An 18216-nucleotide genomic window follows, 5' to 3' on the forward strand; every position below is an offset into this window, starting at 1 on the left:
CTTAGACATAATTTAAGCATAAGTTTGTTATTTATTTCTTTACTAGAGGCCTGGTGCATTAAATTCATGCATGGGGCGGGGGAGTCCCTTAGCCTGGCCTGTACCCTCTCCAATCTCAGACCCTTAGGGGGATGTTCAACTGCCTGTTTAGGCCTGATCCTGCATGGGGCCTAAACGGGCAGTTGGACACCCCTCTCACAATCCAGGACTGCTGGCTCCTAACTGCTCACCTGCCTGCCTTCTTGATTGCCCCTAACCGATTCTGCCTACCAGCCTGAATACCCCCTAACTGCTCCCCTGCCAGCCTGATTGATGCTTAACTGCTCCCCTGCTGGCCTGATTGCCCCCAACTGTTTTCTCCTGCTGGCTATCTTTTGGCAGCCTTCTTGTGATAGCCATCTTGTGGTGGCCATCTTGTGGCGACCATCTGTGACAACATGAGGGTGGCCATCTTGTGGCAGCTATCTTGCGATAATGTGAAGGTGTTGCACAAGGGCATGAGGACTACCTAAGCTTTTATTATTATAAATAATTACTTTCCCTTAAATGCATTGTTTTAAAGGCTAAAGAAAATGGTGTTTCTAAATATATAGCATTACATCTTTATAGTAGAAAAGTTTAAAACCAAATATCTACATCCCCACTTCAAAAAATTAGAAGAAGAGTGAACTAAACTTAAGCAAATGGAAAGTAGTAAATAATATAGATAAAAACAAAATAAATTGAAAAGAGAAAAACAATGGAGCAAATCAATAAATCAAAATTTGGTTTGTTGTTCTTTTTCAAAGTTTAATACAATTGGCAAATCTCAAGCATGGCAGACAAAGAAAGAAAAAAGAAATAAAAATCAGCAATGTCTGAAATGAAACAAAGGATATCACAAAAAAAGATTATAACAATAAAGAATAATAAGAAAACATTAGAAATATCACTATACATAAATTTAATATCTTGGAAGAAGTGGACCCATATCATTAAAAGCCTAAACTACCACCACTAACCCAATATAAGATAAATCATTTTAAGAACCATATTACTAATAAAATATTTTATCAAACTTTTAAAGAATTAATATCAATTCCTTACAACCTGTCAGAAAATAGATGAGAGAACACTGCTCAACTCATATCAGCAAGCCAGTGTTATTCTGATATCCATGCCAGACAAAGACTGAACACAAATAAATAAATAAATAATCCAAGCTAGTGTGGTTCAGTGTTTGAGCATCAACCTAGGAATCAGGAGGTAATGGTTTGATTCCCAGGTTGAGGGCTCAGTCCTAGTGGGAGATGTGCATGAGCCAGCCCATCGATGATTTTCTCTCATCATTGATCTTTCTATTTCTCACTCTCTTTTTTCTCTCTAAAATCAATAAAATCATATTTTAAAAATGAATAAAACTATAGGCCAATATTTCAGTAAATATAGTTGCAAAAATATATATGTAATCTATCATTTATTTAGACAAGGTTCACAGATGACATTTTAAGAAGGTTAAAACAAAAGGCTAGTATTCTTAAGGGCAAATTTATCTAAAACTGAGAAACTTTTTTTCCCCTTCTTTCCCAATATTAAGACTACCATATATATCACTAATAACTTAAAGTTTTATTTTTAATTGAGTTTTATTTTATATTTTTTATAAAAATAAAAAAGTTTTATTTTTATTGCTTCACCAACCATACAGGTTTCAAATGTACAATTCAATAAAACTTCATTTGCTCACTTCATTGTGCTCTTGTTGCCCCAAAGTCTCCCCTGCCCCTGATTATCTTCTCTGCCTCCAATTTAGACTACTACTTGTTTCATATAACCTTCATTGTAACATTGTTCTGATCTACATTATTTTTTGTTTAGTCCCACTCTATCTGATTTTCTTAATTACTCTCACAACCTCTCCAACAGACTATGCCATCAACGTATCCTACATACCACACCAAGGTATTCATTACCCCAAAGAATCTCCTTTGCTTGGGAGAATGAATGGTATTCTTTATTTGGAACCTTTATATCTTGGAAAAGTCATCCAAGAAACACAACATCTCTCTCTCTCTCTCTCTCTCTCACACACACACACACACACACTAGTACATATCATCTGCCTGAACTCCATCAGTGGGTTGAAAGTTTAGAACACGGGATTCCTCATAGTGATAATATTTTAAAAAAAATAAACTTATTAGAAAGAAAGCATCCAACTGAGTTTGCCTTCTCTAAGCTGTCACTTTGATGCGTTTTTTTTTAATTTTATTAATTTTCTTTAAATCCTCACCCAGGGATATTTTCTCCCATTGATTTTTTTAAGAGAGAGTGGAAGAGTGAAATATCGATCTGAAAGAAACATATCAATTGATTGACTCCTGCATGAGCCCCCGACCAGAGCCTGGGCCAGGGAGGAGCCTGAAACTGAGGTATGTGCCCTGGAATAAAATCTGGGACCCTTCAATCCACTCTGATGATCTATCCACTGAGCCAAACTGGCTAGGGCAAAGCTGTCACTTTGAAAGGCTACAAGCTTATTTCAATTATATTCCTACTATTCAGAAAAATTTTGCAATTCTCTTTTAAAATTCTACTTTATAGCCTGCATCATATACTCCACAATAGTCTCCATGGTGAGAAATCTTTGTGTGGTTTATTATTGTTGTTATTGTTAATCCTCATCCAAAGATATTTTTTCCATACATTTTTAAGAGAGAGAGAGAGAGAGAGAGAGAGAGAGAGAGAGAGAGAGAGAGAGAGAGAGAGAGAGAGATGGTTGCCTCCCGCAAAGTTCTGCAAACTAGGTATGTGCTCTTGACTGGCAATGGAACCCTCAACTGCTCAGTGCACAGGCCAGTGCTCTAACAGCTGAGTCACAGTAGCCAGGGCCAAATCTTTTTTATTTTAAGGGTAGTTAAATATTTTGGGATATAATCAAATGTCGTTTAGAACCAAGACTGAACAATGAAGTTAAGGATGAAGAATAAATGGATAAATGGTGGTGGAAGGGGTAAACACACAATATCCAGAAAATGTATTGTAGAATTGTACACCTGAAACCTGCATAATTTCATTAGACATTTTCACCCCAATAAATTCAATAAGAAAATAAAAATATAATTTGTGTTCAAAAGCAAGGTATGTTAAGGTAAGACCATACTGTATTGACTCATTTTTCTTTTTAAAAAAGACTCATTTTTCATAGTAAGCTCAAGTCCATATCAAAGATAACTCCAAAGAAAAAGTTATGAGAACATTTGGTGAAATACAGCATCACTAGGGTAAGCAAATATATTTGGAAAGTGATCATTGGAGGTAAAATTTACTAGAAAATATAAATATTGGTGTATTTATTTAAAATAGTCTTAGCAAAGGCAATTTAGTGTAACGAAACCACTAGATTGAGAGTAAGAAATCGAAATCTTCCAACTCTCTCATTGACTGTCTTGTGATGTTGTGCAAGTCAATTTCTCTAGGCACTCATTTCTCCTTTTAAATATGTAGGTTAAACCAACTAACCTTTAAGGACTCTTTTAGCTTTAATATTTTGTTATTTTACTCTGATTTTTAAATAGCCCTAGTATTTAATGATATATACATGTTCCCATTTACATGCATATATAATTATGCAATTCTATGCAAATATTGTATAAATAATTAGGCCTCATTTGTATTTGGCAAAAGTATGGCCTCTGCAGCCAGTCTTTGCCACTGACTGCTGGTGTGACTTGAGCAAGCTACTTGGTACAAATTGGTAGTTACAAAATAGTCATGGGACACAGCCAGTGTGCTTGAGTGTCATATCATGCACTGAGAAGTAGCAGGTTCCATTCCTGGTCAGTGCACATACCCAGGTTGCAGGCTCCATCCTCAGTAGGGGGCATTCAAGAGGCAGCCAATCAATGATTCTCTCTCATTAATGTTTCTATTTCTCTCTCCATCACCCTTTCTCTCTCTCTAAAAAAAAAAAAATCAATAAAAACATATTTAAAAAAACAGTCATGGAGATATAAAGTTTAGCTTAGGAAATATAGTCAATGATATTATAATAACTATGCATTTTGCCAAGTGGGTACTTAAATTATTGGGGGGTCTTACTTTGTAAATTATATAACTCTTTAAGCACTATGCTGTACACCTGGAACTAATATAAAATAATATTGAGTGTCAACTTTAATTGAAATTAAATAAAAAGATTCTCTATCTAAACAACCTCATTTGCAAAATGAGATAACAGTGTCTACCTCTATGAGTATTTAATAAGTTAACATTTCTAAGTTTTGCTAGTGTTATATAATTGTACTAATTAAAATGAATAAATTCTTATCATTTTAAATAGTGTAAAACAATTATATGCATACATAAATTCTGGCCCCCAGAAAATGATTGCAACCAATATTTCCAGGAGGACATAATTCAAATTGCATAGGTATATTTTTATCCTTATTAATGAAATATATTTATTGTTATTATTTGTTTTGTCTTTTTGTTTGTTTGTTAGTAGTAGTGGTTGTGTATTTCTCATTCTCTTAAGCCTGAGTTTGTATAATGATTAGAAACTTTAACAATTAATAATAAATTAAAATGCATTTGAATTTCCTCTAGTTAATTTGAATTTTGTATCACAAGAGGGATTCAGGTTCAATCAGCACTTTAATTTGTTAATACCTTAGAGGTATAGTTCTTTACTTGAGCCAACCCATAATTACTTTTGACAATAGAAGTATGCTATTAGTTCTGTAGGCTACTCCACCGAGTATTAATCATTAATTTAGGAGTGTTATAATCATGGTATGCTTCAAATAGGTGCCTGATTTTTTTCTCCTTTTTTCACTGAGCTCTCCTAATATACTTATCTTGATTACATCTTGGAATAAATATTTCAAGTGGTCTTGAACAGAAGCTCTTTTCCTTTTTATGGAAGAATTCAAGTAGAAAGAAAAGATGGAGTAGCTTCAATTTGGCTTCCAGATATACATAAACTCTTATATAAAACTAGAGACCCAGTACACAGATTCGTGCACTGGTGAGGGTGTGTCCTGCTGGGATTGGCCCCCTGTGGGAGCACTGCTCATCCCAGTTGATCAAGCGGCTGTGGACCCACCCTGACCACCAAGGGGAAGCTCCTGTATTGAGAGTCTAATCTCTGGTGGTCAGTGCACATCATAGCAACTAGTCAACCGGTAGTTCTGCCTTTTGGTCCCTGGGATTTTATATATTTAAGTTAAGCATGCACACTCTGTATTAACATACACAGAGTACTGTACTATAAGGAATTATATTATTAAAATCCTGACGTCTTCATTAGAGATATAACTGAATGTGACTATTTTCTTCATATTTAAGTGATCTATGCAGTTATTTTGCTCATGATTTTTTAAACTGAGCTTAAATATTAGACAAATCCCCTTTCAATATTTAGATATCTGAAATGGTGTTACAGTAATACAGTTATCCTAAGAATAAGCACCCATGAAAAGGAGCCAAAAACAAATTTAACGAATAATTCCTTTTCTAAAAATCTACATCTTCAAATTTGTCCTTAGATGGTGTCTTAAGACTCATTGAATTTTTAGATTACTAATCCGTGAATAGACACTTGCCTAAAATCCATGTGATTCAACTATAACTACTATAGCCTTCCTTCTCAGCAATGCCATCTACTTCCTCAAAACACACACACACACACACACACACACACACACACACACACACACATACATTATTCTCTACTGTATGATGAGAGTGGCCAATATGTGCTGAGATTTATATATGTTAAAAGATTAACATTGAAATCATTTGTGTAATATGTACATAGACTTAGTTTCAAAATGGGAATAGAGGATTGGATAAGGTGAGTGACACAAAATTTAAGGAGTTGCTAAAACACTCAGTAATAAAGATACAAATATTTTAGTGCAATGTTTTTTAATCATAATTAATGCAAATCCATGATAGTCATAATATCAAAGTAATAAATACAGACAAGATCAATATGACATTTTTTACTTCTCCCTCAGGTTTCAATATAACTTGTAGGACACTATTTTTAAAATATTGTATTTTACTAAATACTCCAGAAACCACAAGCTTCCATGTTCTATAGGATTATATTAATGTATTGTACTTTGAACACCTGCCCATTAACCGGTAATCTTTCCAGTGGACAAACAAATTTGTGACAGGTAACTAGTGAGGTCTCTGTCTTTGCCCAGCGCCCACAGAATGAAAGACTACTCTTTCACAGATGATATGAAAACAGAAGTCAAGATCATATTTGAGTACCTACTGTTTTCTCCAGTGCTGGTGGAACTCCTTAGTCCGAGCAATAGGGTCTCCTGAAGAAGCCATGGCAAACCTGGCTGGATTAATTTATTCATGACTGAAAGAACATAGAAGAACTGTGAACAATTGCAGATTAAAGATTTTCACAGAGGGCTTTGAAATTGCAACGGGTGGAAGCTGAGACCCTCAAAATGTATTACCATTGGCAAAAGAGAGTATGAAGAGAATTACTTAGCCCTTAGTAGTAGCAAAGTAGAGTGAGTGGGAATTCCTTTACCATTTGACATATTTCTTTTAATTTGCAGCCTTGAAAAGGGTGAGAGAAGGTAGTAATGTCAGTGGCAAGGTTAACAAGCCACTGACTGCTCAAAAGGAGCTCTTAAGTATGATGACTTATCTTAGAAAAACCCTGCAGCTTCTAGTCAAACTCACAGTACAATTGAAGGGCAGTCAATAGACTTTTTTTTTTCTCAGTTGGGGAGCCTTTCTGAGGTCTCACGACTGCAACTCTTTCATTGGTTTGTGAATGTACATGAAGGGAGATCCATTTGACTACTGAATGTCAGCAAAGCTAGTGCTATGAGGTAAATTATCTTCTACACAAAACTGCTTTATAGGTAGGTACCTTTGCAATGTTTGTAGATGGCTTCCTATGTGGGGTTATTTAGGGGCATCAAATATCATATCCCACTTCTCTCTGCTCCACTTTATCAAATTATCTCTTATCAAGGCTTGACCTTATCTCTAATAATCCTATCTAATAAAAGAGAAATATGAAAATTGACCATCACTCCAAAACACAAGATGGCTGCCCTCATGTGGTCAAAGATGGCTGATCCCCATGTGAACACAAGATGGCCACAACAAGATGGCCAGCAGGGGAGGGCAGTTGGAGGGGACCAGGACTACAGGGCAAGGCAGTTAGGGGTGACCAGGCCTGCAGGGGAGGGCAGTTAGGGGCATACAGGCTGGCAGGGGAGTGGTTAGGAGGTGATCAGCCTGGCAGGCAGAAGCAGTTAGGGGCAATCAGGAAGGCAGACAGGTGAGCAGTTGGGACCCAGCAGTCCTAGATTGTGATAGGGATGTCTGACTGCCTGTTTAGGCCCAATCCTACTGAGATGGAGCCTAAATGGGCAATAGGACATCCCTGAAGGGGTCCCAGATTGGAGAGGGTGCACAAAATTCTAATAAAATGAAAATTTTACAAGAAGGATTTTTATATTAATCCACCAACTGCAATAAATTATATAAGCTATTTTTCACCATAGAAAATCGGGGGGAGGAAATACAAAATGAGATACATTTTACTTGGTAAAAGTGGGGAAATATAGGAACCTTGAGGGGGGCAATCTGAGTTGGTGAAACATAGTAAAATTATCTGAAAAGCCAGAGTTTATCATAACAGTTTACAGGGAATTATATAAAAGGGAAGAGATGACAATTAAATAGAAGGCAGGCAACCAACTTAACAGTCTAAGCAAATTTGCTTCAAGCTAGTCCTTTCAACAATCTCTACATCATTTCATTTATTATATTTTATGGACAAGAGTTAGGCACGATATCAAAAATTAGGTTTTGGTTTAGGGGTCATTTAATCAATTTTTTCTAGAATAGCCATATATACTAAAGTGATTCTGTTTTACTTGCATTTTGTTTCATCTCCCAAGACAGGCCACATGGTAGAAAGCTGATAGAAAGTGGGAATACGGGGAAAGAGTACTAGTCAGAGACATAAGCTTCTAGTCTTGACTTTATCACTAATTAATGGTGTTATCTTGGGCATGTCTGTTATAGCACTAAGCTTCAGTCTTTCATCTGAAAAAATGAAGTTGTACTAATTTATACCTCAGATTCCTTTGAATTCTAATAGTCTAAGTAGTAGAAAGTTTGAACTGGTAGATAAGCCCACTGCTATATAAAATGTGGAAAAGATATGAAGAAATACTACCTTTCATTTCCAATGATTTATCAACTCAGGTCTTATAAAGAGTTCTCACACCACAAAAATAACTGCCTAGTTTCTATATCCAGTTTAAGACCCCCAGTCTCAGATGCCACTTCCTGGTAGGTACAGATTTGTTCCTGTCATGTTCCTATCAAAACATTCCTTAGGGCCAATGTATCTACTTTCAAGTTCAAAACCACTGCTATTTAATAAATAGATTTAAGCTAATGCATTAGTGACAGAGAAGTGAAAGATTTTATCCAGGATCTTCAAAGAGAGTGTGTAGGCCTTTTCTCAGGAGCCTTATCTTAAAAATTAATGGAAACTAATTGCAGACGAAGAAGAAAGGAGGAAATTAGGGGAGATGTTTTAAATAGGTTGGATTCCTCATATCATACACTGAACCCTGCTCATCAGCCTACACATGGACAAGTTCAGTCAGAGCATACTTATTGAGTTCCTAGAGCAAAACGCTGTTTTCATTGACGAGCACAAAGTTGACATAGATAATTATTCTATGGGATGTTTTATAATGTTTCAATCTCTTTTAATGTTTAGGTCTTTGCAAACAAGTTAACTAAGGACTAGAGAAAGTAAGGAATTCATCCTGAGGTACATAGCTAGTTAATGGCAGAGTGTATTAGAGTCTAATTTTTAATTCAAAAGCTTGTGTTCCCTTATCCACATCACACTTCCTCCCAACTACACATTTTATAATATGTGTGTGGATATTTCTCTTTCCACCTATAGTTACACCATTTGAATTAAGCCTTACTTATGTTACTAAGTGTATGGAAGCCAATGGTTTTTCTATGTGCAGAAAAAAATCAACACCTATATATGCCTCTTCCCTATCTCTCCTTACATACAGAAACAGAGGCACATGGATATCAATTTCCACTGGCATGAAGGACTAAGAGAAAATAACTAAAATAGGACAAATGTTATTTTTTTCTTTGAAACCCCTTTCCTGCTGCTACAATTTTCTAAATAATCAATATAGGAAAAATAAATGAAGTTATGAGATGAGCAATGTCTTGTTGTAAACCAAGTCACTATGTTGGATGTTGCTGGAGATTAAAACAATCAGACAAACAAACAGCATGCTCTGTCTCCTAAAAACCTGTAGACCAACATCAGGGACACAACACACAAAGCAAGAGAGAAATGAGTAAAATCAATCGCTAAATTGAATAAAGTCAAATGCTAAGCTCTATAGAAAGCTGCCAAATAGCCAAAACCGGTTTGGCTGAGTGGATAGAGCATCGGCCTGCGGACTGAAAGGTCCCAGGTTCGATTCCGGTCAAGGGCATGTGCCTTGGTTGCGGGCATATCCCCAGTGTGGGATGTGCAAGAGGTAGCTGATTGATGATTCTCTCTCTTCGATGTTCCTAACTCTCTATCTCTCTCTCTTCCTCTCTGTAAAAAATCAATAAAATATATTTTTTTAAAAAGAAAGCTGCCATATATTTAGGATACAAACCTTAATAAGGTTGGAACATTACATATGGCATTTCTAAAGATAGTGATTTTTTTAGTTCATAAAATTCATTCTTACATTTCTCATGTATTCAGCTGAAAGCCTTATGCATTTAAGCTGCAAGCTTGATCAAGAATAATGCCTCCATATACTAGTACTGAAGGAAATCTGGTAGATGCAACTTAATTTTCCAAGTGTGATTTCAGTCCAATTACAGATAGTATTTTGCAAATTGTACAGAGGAGCTCTGACCAAAAGAATGCAAAGTACCTATGAGGCATTAGTATGGTTATCCATTCCCTTGAAGGAGAGATACCCTCAATCATATGACTAAAGAAACTGAACAATGAGGAGGCTTACTGCCTTGTTCAGGTTAATACCCCTAGCCAGTATTAGAGAAGCATAATTTGAAGCTCAAGCCTGTGACCATGCCTATTAAAAGTATGATTTCAAAAAGAGTTAAGAAATGGATGTCATAAAGCCCTTCATCTATTTTCTCTCAGATAAGAAAGCATAGACATGGGGTGGGAAGATTGCAGAGAGCAGGAGGATGTGAGAGTAACCAGCATTACCAGGAGATAAATTATGCTAAAACTTTGTTCCTGTGTTTGCTTTCATTTTTAACCCCTATTTCTGTAGCTGTTTGGGTTAACTCAGTGGTTGGCAAACTCATTAACAACAGAGCCAGATATCAACAGTACAATGATTGAAATTTATTTTGAGAGCAAATTTTTAAAAACTTAAACTTATTCTAATGCCACTTCTTCAAAATACATTAGCCCAGGCCATGGTATTTTGTGGAAGAGCCACACTCAAGGGGCCAAAAAGCCACATGTGGTTCGTGAGCCACAGTTTGCCAACCATGGGGTTAGCTAAACTTAAGTATGAGAGTTAAATTGCAGTTAATTATCTTTGCAATGTAGTCATGGATTTCACTCTGAACCTGGGATGGGAATTCCATATCTCAAGTTCTTGGTCTTAAGGAAAAATTAATCATAAATATGAATATAGCTCTACACGCTTATGTTTGGTGTGTAACATTGTGTATGTGAAAAATATAATAATTCTCCCTCCAATTCTGACACTATATAGCCAATATAGAGTACAGTAGGAGGCCAGTTGACAAGTATATAAGTTGACATATACATCAATTTATTTCCCCAGACCTATGTAGGGGAATTTCTTTGTATACTTGCCTTGTGTTGATTTTAACGTACATCTAAATCACATATTCTGTTTTGGTCTGTGATAAAGCCTTACATGTGGAATTCAGAACCTTTACTCTAATCTTAGCATAACATAGATTATATTAGGTATAAAAACCTTTCTTTTTCCAAATGTCTAATGTGATATTCCTTTTGCAACACATCAATTTAGTGTGGTCATGGCAACTCTCTGTTTAAGGCAAAATATGTTAAGTTATCAACACATATTTCTAAATCCCTACTTTATAGTCAGATTTAATATGTTCTACTTTATCCTCTCCAAGTAATAAGCTCCATGCGGGATAGAGCTATACCTTATATAACTCATATTATTATCCATTCTGCGCTGAAAAAAAATAGTAAACATACTATAAATACTGGTTAAAGAGAATTAAAATGTTTAATTTATTCTTTCTATGATTCCCCTTTTTATCCACTTTATTCCTTATTTTATGTGTTTTATCACCATTTTCTTTCCTAAGTCACCCACCCTAAATCAAGTAAAAATAAAACTTATTTTTAAATAATTGTATGCTGATTCTCTCTGTTATAAATTCTCCTGGTTCTCAAATGGAAAAGGTTAAAGTAGTGAAATATGGCTTTATCATATAGAGATAGCTTGGCATCATGGAAAGATCTTTGGCAACCAACAGAACTGAGTTTGAAAGTCAACTAAGGCAGTTAGTTATACAACTTTGTGAAAGTTAAGTTCCTTAACAATGATCTCTTCATCTATCCTCTATAAAACAGGGGAAATTAAATATAATTATTATCAAAATATAAGAGATCTTACTGAATGCTTAGTATTTCATCAGTGCACAATAAATAGGAATCATTATTATCTTTCAATATAAGGAAACTCAAAATCAAAGTTATAGCCAGTATTAGATATGTATTTAAAATATTTCTAACAATTTCTCAAATGTAATGCCACAATAAAAAGATGGGGAAAATATTACCTCTCTATCCACTATATTAAAGTAACACACATATTGGAGATCCCACAGCATCTGGGGAGGAGTCAGCATGATTAACCATCATGGCCATATTCTTGGTTTAAGCGAGGTTTTTACTCTGATTATATATGTTTGGCCCAAGTTCCAGTAAGAGAGTAACTTACAACCCAGGGTAATAAAAAGTAATATATTTTCCCTATTGGAACATGTCAAAATTTTTTTCAAATGTACTGATTCCAAGAGATTATGCAGCTTTAAATTTCATGAGTAATTCCCCAGGAAAGAATTAGGCACACAGATGACATTTTCTTAATGTTTAATTAGTACAACTTTAACTGAGAACCAAAATGGTTATTAACAAGTACTTCTATGTCAAATATGACCCATGACATAGTTTTGAATTCTGAGAAATAGCACTGTTATCTTTGAATATTGCAAAATGTCTTGGTGCTTTGCTTAATCAAATTTCATGGTCCAAAACTAAGGGAAGTTCACTATATCCTCTGTGACCAAGAGGATCTTTCGTCAAGTGGCCAGAGCAGAGCTGAGTAGCCCAAAATCTAATGGATGTTCCCCACTCAGGATAACTCGGGCCCAAATCTTTCCCTATTTTATCTGGATTGGTTATTAACACTAGTCACTTCACAGCTTGTCATATTCAAACTGTGCTTCAGTGAGGTATCTTTATTATATCCACTGATAAGAAATTAAACAATTTTCTTCTAAGTTATGATAAGCTTTTGGAGGTTATAGAATTTCAAAGGGAAAGGCATTATTTTTCCAGATGCTTTGATATGGACTGTGCCTGTTCTTGATAAAAAAAATATTTCCATTGTTAGTTGTTCTTCAGAGAGACTAATGCTAGTTCAAGTGACTGGAATTTTTTATATCAAATTAGTTTTATGAAGTATTAGAAATCAATAACTCTTAGTTTTGACTCTCACATTCTTAAAAAAAAAAAAAGACAAGCCTGTTAGTAATTTCATAATTAAAAGATATTAAGATGAAAGGGAAACAATTTTAAACAATAATTTAAAACAATAAGACAATAAAATAATCAGATCCTGATGAAAATGGACTGAAATAGATAAAAGGAAGCTATTATTATTATTGTAAAAATGTGGAAAGAGCCAAAGAATCTTATTTAATTTTAGAATATTAAATAACGGAAATATTTGTTATAAAAATTGATAATGGTTAAGAAAATATAGATTTTAAAAAACACCTTTGCAAGTTCCTATCACCCAAGCCAAAAATATTATTTCTAAACCTACAAATTTAAGCTATTCAGGTAAGTTGAGTAAAACAGTAACAGAATAGTGTTCTGTCTACTGAAAAAAAGTTTGTTTATTGGACATGGATTATTCTCTTCCTCTAACTGCATTAACTGAATTATTTGGAAAATCATTAACTTATCTCTGTGAGAGGCATGTGTTAACATAATTTCATATCTTAGAGCATTTCTAATAGAATTATTTATAAAATATATTCAGCTTTGTTGAATCAATTTGCTTAAAGATAGCACCAGTGTTTAGTTTTAGACTCTACAAGTATGTCTAGTACACATCCTTGATTCTTACATATTCACAATATATATCAAGTTGGTAAATATTCATTAGTTTAAAAAAAACTTCACTTTTCCTTGAAGAACAGAGAAAGAGCTCTTAACTTTTTATAGTTAATTTAGGATACACATTGTTTCTGTAATTTAAAGCCACTGTCTTACTACTTTATTTGCCTCTAATCAGAGCAGCTTTATTATATCTGTTGATGTGACATTAATAATAAAACACAAGAAAACATTTCCTTTTGCATTTTTAGAATTAAATGGGTTTAAAAAAACACAGCTGATAAATAATAAATCTTCTACATGTCACTCATTTTCAGCACACCTTTTGGTCTGGCACTTCAACAAAAAGTAGCCACTGGAAATATCTGGGTTGGGGAGCACTTTGTAAAGTAGATAATTGTCTAACCACTATTCTGTACACCTGAAACTAGTTCAAAATAATATTGAATGTAAAAAATAAATTTGTCTTAAAAATGTAAAAATCAAAAAAGGGTAGCCACACAGGATAACACATTTTTAGTTTTAAAGAAGCAATTCATAGATTAATTTGTGTCATTTAAAAAATATTAAGCCTGGCTGATGTGGCTTAGTGGTGGAGCATCAATCTATGAATCATGAAGCATGTTTTGATTCCCAGTCAAGGAACATGCCTGGGTTGTGGGCTCAATCCCTGTAGGAGGTGTGCAGGAGGCAGCACATCAATGATTTTCTCACATCATTGATGTTTCTATCTCTCCCTCTCCCTCTTTCTTCCTCTCTGAAGTCAATAAAAAAATATATATTTTAAAACATTAAATACTCCAAACATTAAATAAGCATCATTACAGTTACCCTATAAATAACTTGTAAAAAATTGTTTTATCATATAAAATTAAATCATCAGCATGTAAAAAAATATCTGGTAACATGTTTATTAATTTATGAGAAATAGCCAGATCTGATCTACCAAGTAAAGCAGAAAAGAATTTTAGCTAAGTAATTGTAATTATAACAATATTAAAGCCTTTTTTTCTGTTGCTGAGAATGTGTAGAAAACTTTGCCATTGTCTTCCATAAATAGTGTGAGATTGACTAAAAGTGTTTTGGAAGAAAAAATATATTATCAAGAAGTAAGGAAGGAGTTGAGGGGCTTTATACTTGGTAGCAGACATTTGCATATATCTTCAATGCTTAGGGAGATAGTAATTAGGCTGTTGGAAATACAACTGAACTTGAATGGGCAGCTTTAGCTCATGCTCTGGGCACAACTCAGGCTTCTATGTGATACTAATTATGGCCAATAGTGTAAACTTTGATTTCCTCACTAGATTATTAGAGTCAGTGAAGTTTCTGGCCCATACCCAAATCTCCAGAGTCTATACAGACTTTATTTTGGTTAATATCCTGCACTTTTGATTATTTATCAGGAACTCTGTCTGCATGTTGATATATTACTAATGCTAATGCAGTTATTGCTTAAAATGAAAGTGACATCTGTGAAGCACATCCCTGACTCCTAATTGCCTTCCAGTGATTATACCAAGAGAACTCACTTTAATTTTCTAATTGCATATACCACCCTGTCATATAAACAGTGACTATAGTCAAGCCACTAACTGTGGCTTCCTCTTCAGGATTCACATAGTACCAACTAGTATAATATTATGCTTCCACACACTTTATCTTAAGTCCCATATCCATGCTTTTGTTAGGCACATACCCTGTAATCTTGACTGCCTTCTGAAGTCTGAAATCTCCTACACCTCAGGACTTCCTGAATACGATCTCTTGTCTTATAGCTTGATCAAACTGTTGCCCTGCCACTCAATATAGCACCTAAGGATTCAGTAGATGGCCAGGTCTATATTACTGTCGTATTACAACACTTAGTGTTTATCAATTTGCATTTGGGGATTTTTTTATGTGGGCACAGTAGGGAAAATTATCTCCTATTCTTGCAATGAAACAGTGGTAAAAAACCCAAATCAAGCTTTGCTACATTATCAGGGCTCTTGGGAACAGCCTTAAGTGTGTCACTGTCATTGAAAGGCTCTTGAGTGATTTCAATATTACATCTTTTAACATTTCCCAATGAATAATGCATTTCTCTCTTAATCCTCAAATATTGTTAGGCGATAAGAGTGAAAGAATTACTGGATGAGACATCAAAATACCTAGACTCTAGCCTTTTCCCTGGCACAGATTCAAAGAAGTACTTGTCCCTGTCACTATAACTCTCTGAGCCTTAGGTTTCCCAACTAAAACGAAAGCTGTCAATCTATGTTACTTCCCAAAGCACTCTTTTTTGCCATCACTTCTGTGAATGATAGGATTTGAATCTTTTTCTGATTATTTTCCATTCTCTAGCTTGGGGTCTGGAGACTGACTCTTGACACCTATGGCGCACAGAAACATTTTTGAAAAACCACTTTAGTGGGTAAGGGAAACAGGACTATCTGTGGTATCTCCTCACAGGAAAAGGTAGTGGTCAGAAGAAGAAGTCAAATTCCCTTTCTGGTTCAGTGCATCTGGTTGGTGCCAAAAGTGTCTATGACAGTAAGGCAAAAAGCATTTCAGTTACCTAGTACAAAGGAAGGCAATTGAGTTCATTCTAATGGTCTCTAAGTGGAAATTCAGGGTGGTTTTCGGAGAGGTCAATGTCCTACTTTGTGTTTATTCACTTTTACAATAATCAGAACCATATTGCACTGGCCCCAGCAAAATAAATACATGACATGATTCCTGTCTCACAGAAATATTACTGCATATATTTAGCAAAATAGAGCAGTGCGTGTGTTCATAAGTGCAGAGAACATGTTCTATGATTTAGAAAAATACCCCCCTCTGACACAAACTTCTTTTATATAATCTAAATAACATTTGCTAGTGTGGCTGTGGAATCTTTCCCTGGGCTTCAAAACTTAAATCCTATCTATAAGATTGATGCCTTTGCCACCATACTTGAGATTTACAGTAGTTTCAGAAAAGAAATGCTCCTTGCTGAATGACCCCAAACTCTTTAACAAATAGTAGCTCTGCTAATTGAATAAAATTATAACATCCCCCCCCCCCCTGGAAATATTAGAGCAGTAAGAAATGAAGTTTTTGCACAATACTGTTGACAGCAGAGAAAGAGCCAGGAAAGTCATTTGAGACTTAATGCTTGATCATGTTGTGCCATGGAAATCCATCTTTTCCTTTCTTATAAACTCTGAATGCAGTTCTTAGAAGTTACATGCCATTGATAGCCTCATCTTTGGTTTAAAATTAGAAGGCACCTTCCTTAATATTTTCTCTTTGAGCGCAAAAGAGAAACAACATGCAAGTCAGGAAACAATTTCACTTACATTTTTAAAAAATAAGCTAAGTCTATAAGTTTCTAAAATGTAAGTTTAATCCAATATCAGTTTACATGTTGCTGTTTTTAGTGTACTGACTATTCTGATATAGCTTATCTATGATTAATAAAACAACTGTGCCTGCTGTTTTTCTTTCCCATCTCTCAAATTATAAATACTTTATTCTTCTAGATGGTTTTCTTTGAAGGCAGAATCTATACAGCTAACATTGATTACAATTCACTTTTACCATAAAAATATGTAACTTATACAAGCTGACAGGAATATGTATTCATGTTGGTAAAGGTCCTGAGGTATTACAGGTCTCTTATTTTTAATCAGAGCTTATTTTGAAAATAACAAAACATAAATTTAACCATTTTAATCACCCAGCAAATAAAAATATTATCTTTAAAGAATTATAGAAAAGAGTACATTAAAAGCACCCTGCATATTTGTGCAAGTAACTCTATTTAATAGAGTAGGTTAAATTACAAATGTTCACAGGGCTCTTTTATATAATATCAATTGAGCAAAATGTCATAAAAGACCTCTCCATATCAAACTTACATTTCTATAAGTTTACAGTTACTCCCCTCACCCATCTCAGGCAGCCAACAATATAATTATTTTTGTTTGTACAAATACCAAGGAACTTATATATGGGGATAGTCCAGCTTTATTATATTCACATCACCCTTAGATATAACAGAACCTGCTATAAAGAGAACAGTACTATATATCAATGTGAAAGGCACAAATAAGTGCTAATTATGCATTAAAAAACTGGAACCTACCATTTCAGTTTCTTTGTTTTCTTCATAGATCTCTAAAGAATTCATACCACAGCCACTGCAACAAGGATGCTACTGATCTGTATATCAAGTCCAGCTCTCTGTTCTAAGAACACCAAATCCAATCCTGCTTCATTACTAGAAAAAAAGAGAAAAGAAAACAAAAGAAGGAAATGAAAGGAATGATGAAAGAAAGAGGAAAGAGAAAAAGACAACAAAATGAAACAACAACAACAAAAGCCAAAAGAAAAATTAAGAGAGGAAAAGGGGGAAAAATTAAATTCTCAGCATTACCTAACCACTATCATCTTGGAAAGCATGCTAGTGAAAAGTCAGAGTGAAATATGCAAATTACTCTGTGCACACTGCACATTTCCGTTTTCCAGGGGGCAGCACCTCACTCTCTCTCATTAATGATGCAGGGTGCAGGGCTACAGTATGGGCTGTACATTTAGTTTGAAAAGCTTCACACTCTCATTTCTATTTATAGGGCTAAGTGCATTATCTTCCAATCCTGGGACTGCACTAAGCATTGAGTATTTTGTAAAAACAATAATACACAACCTATTTATTTATGGAGCCCTCTGCTTAAGCTAGGTGACCTCTGGACCCTGCCATAGTTAGTGGACCATTGCAATCTAAACTGTGATCCTTTCTCACAGCTCCTAAGTTGGTGTGTTTA

General features: G+C 34.8%; 1 protein-coding gene across 1 annotated transcript in view; it reads right to left on the bottom strand.

Moving 5' to 3' along the window:
- GPR174 (G protein-coupled receptor 174) overlaps positions 1 to 17876 on the bottom strand; it is a 37483-nt gene extending 19607 nt beyond the window's left edge. The window contains exons 1-2 of the mRNA XM_036439843.2: positions 17538 to 17876; positions 6272 to 6364 (exon numbers count right to left, since the gene is read on the bottom strand). The gene's annotated coding sequence lies outside the window, so the exon portion shown is untranslated. The remainder of the gene's footprint in view (positions 1 to 6271; positions 6365 to 17537) is intronic.
- Between the last annotated feature and the right edge of the window lie 340 nt (positions 17877 to 18216).

The sequence above is a fragment of the Pipistrellus kuhlii genome, unplaced genomic scaffold (assembly GCF_014108245.1).
Source record: "Pipistrellus kuhlii isolate mPipKuh1 unplaced genomic scaffold, mPipKuh1.p scaffold_m20_p_16, whole genome shotgun sequence".
Classification (NCBI taxonomy): domain Eukaryota; kingdom Metazoa; phylum Chordata; class Mammalia; order Chiroptera; family Vespertilionidae; genus Pipistrellus; species Pipistrellus kuhlii.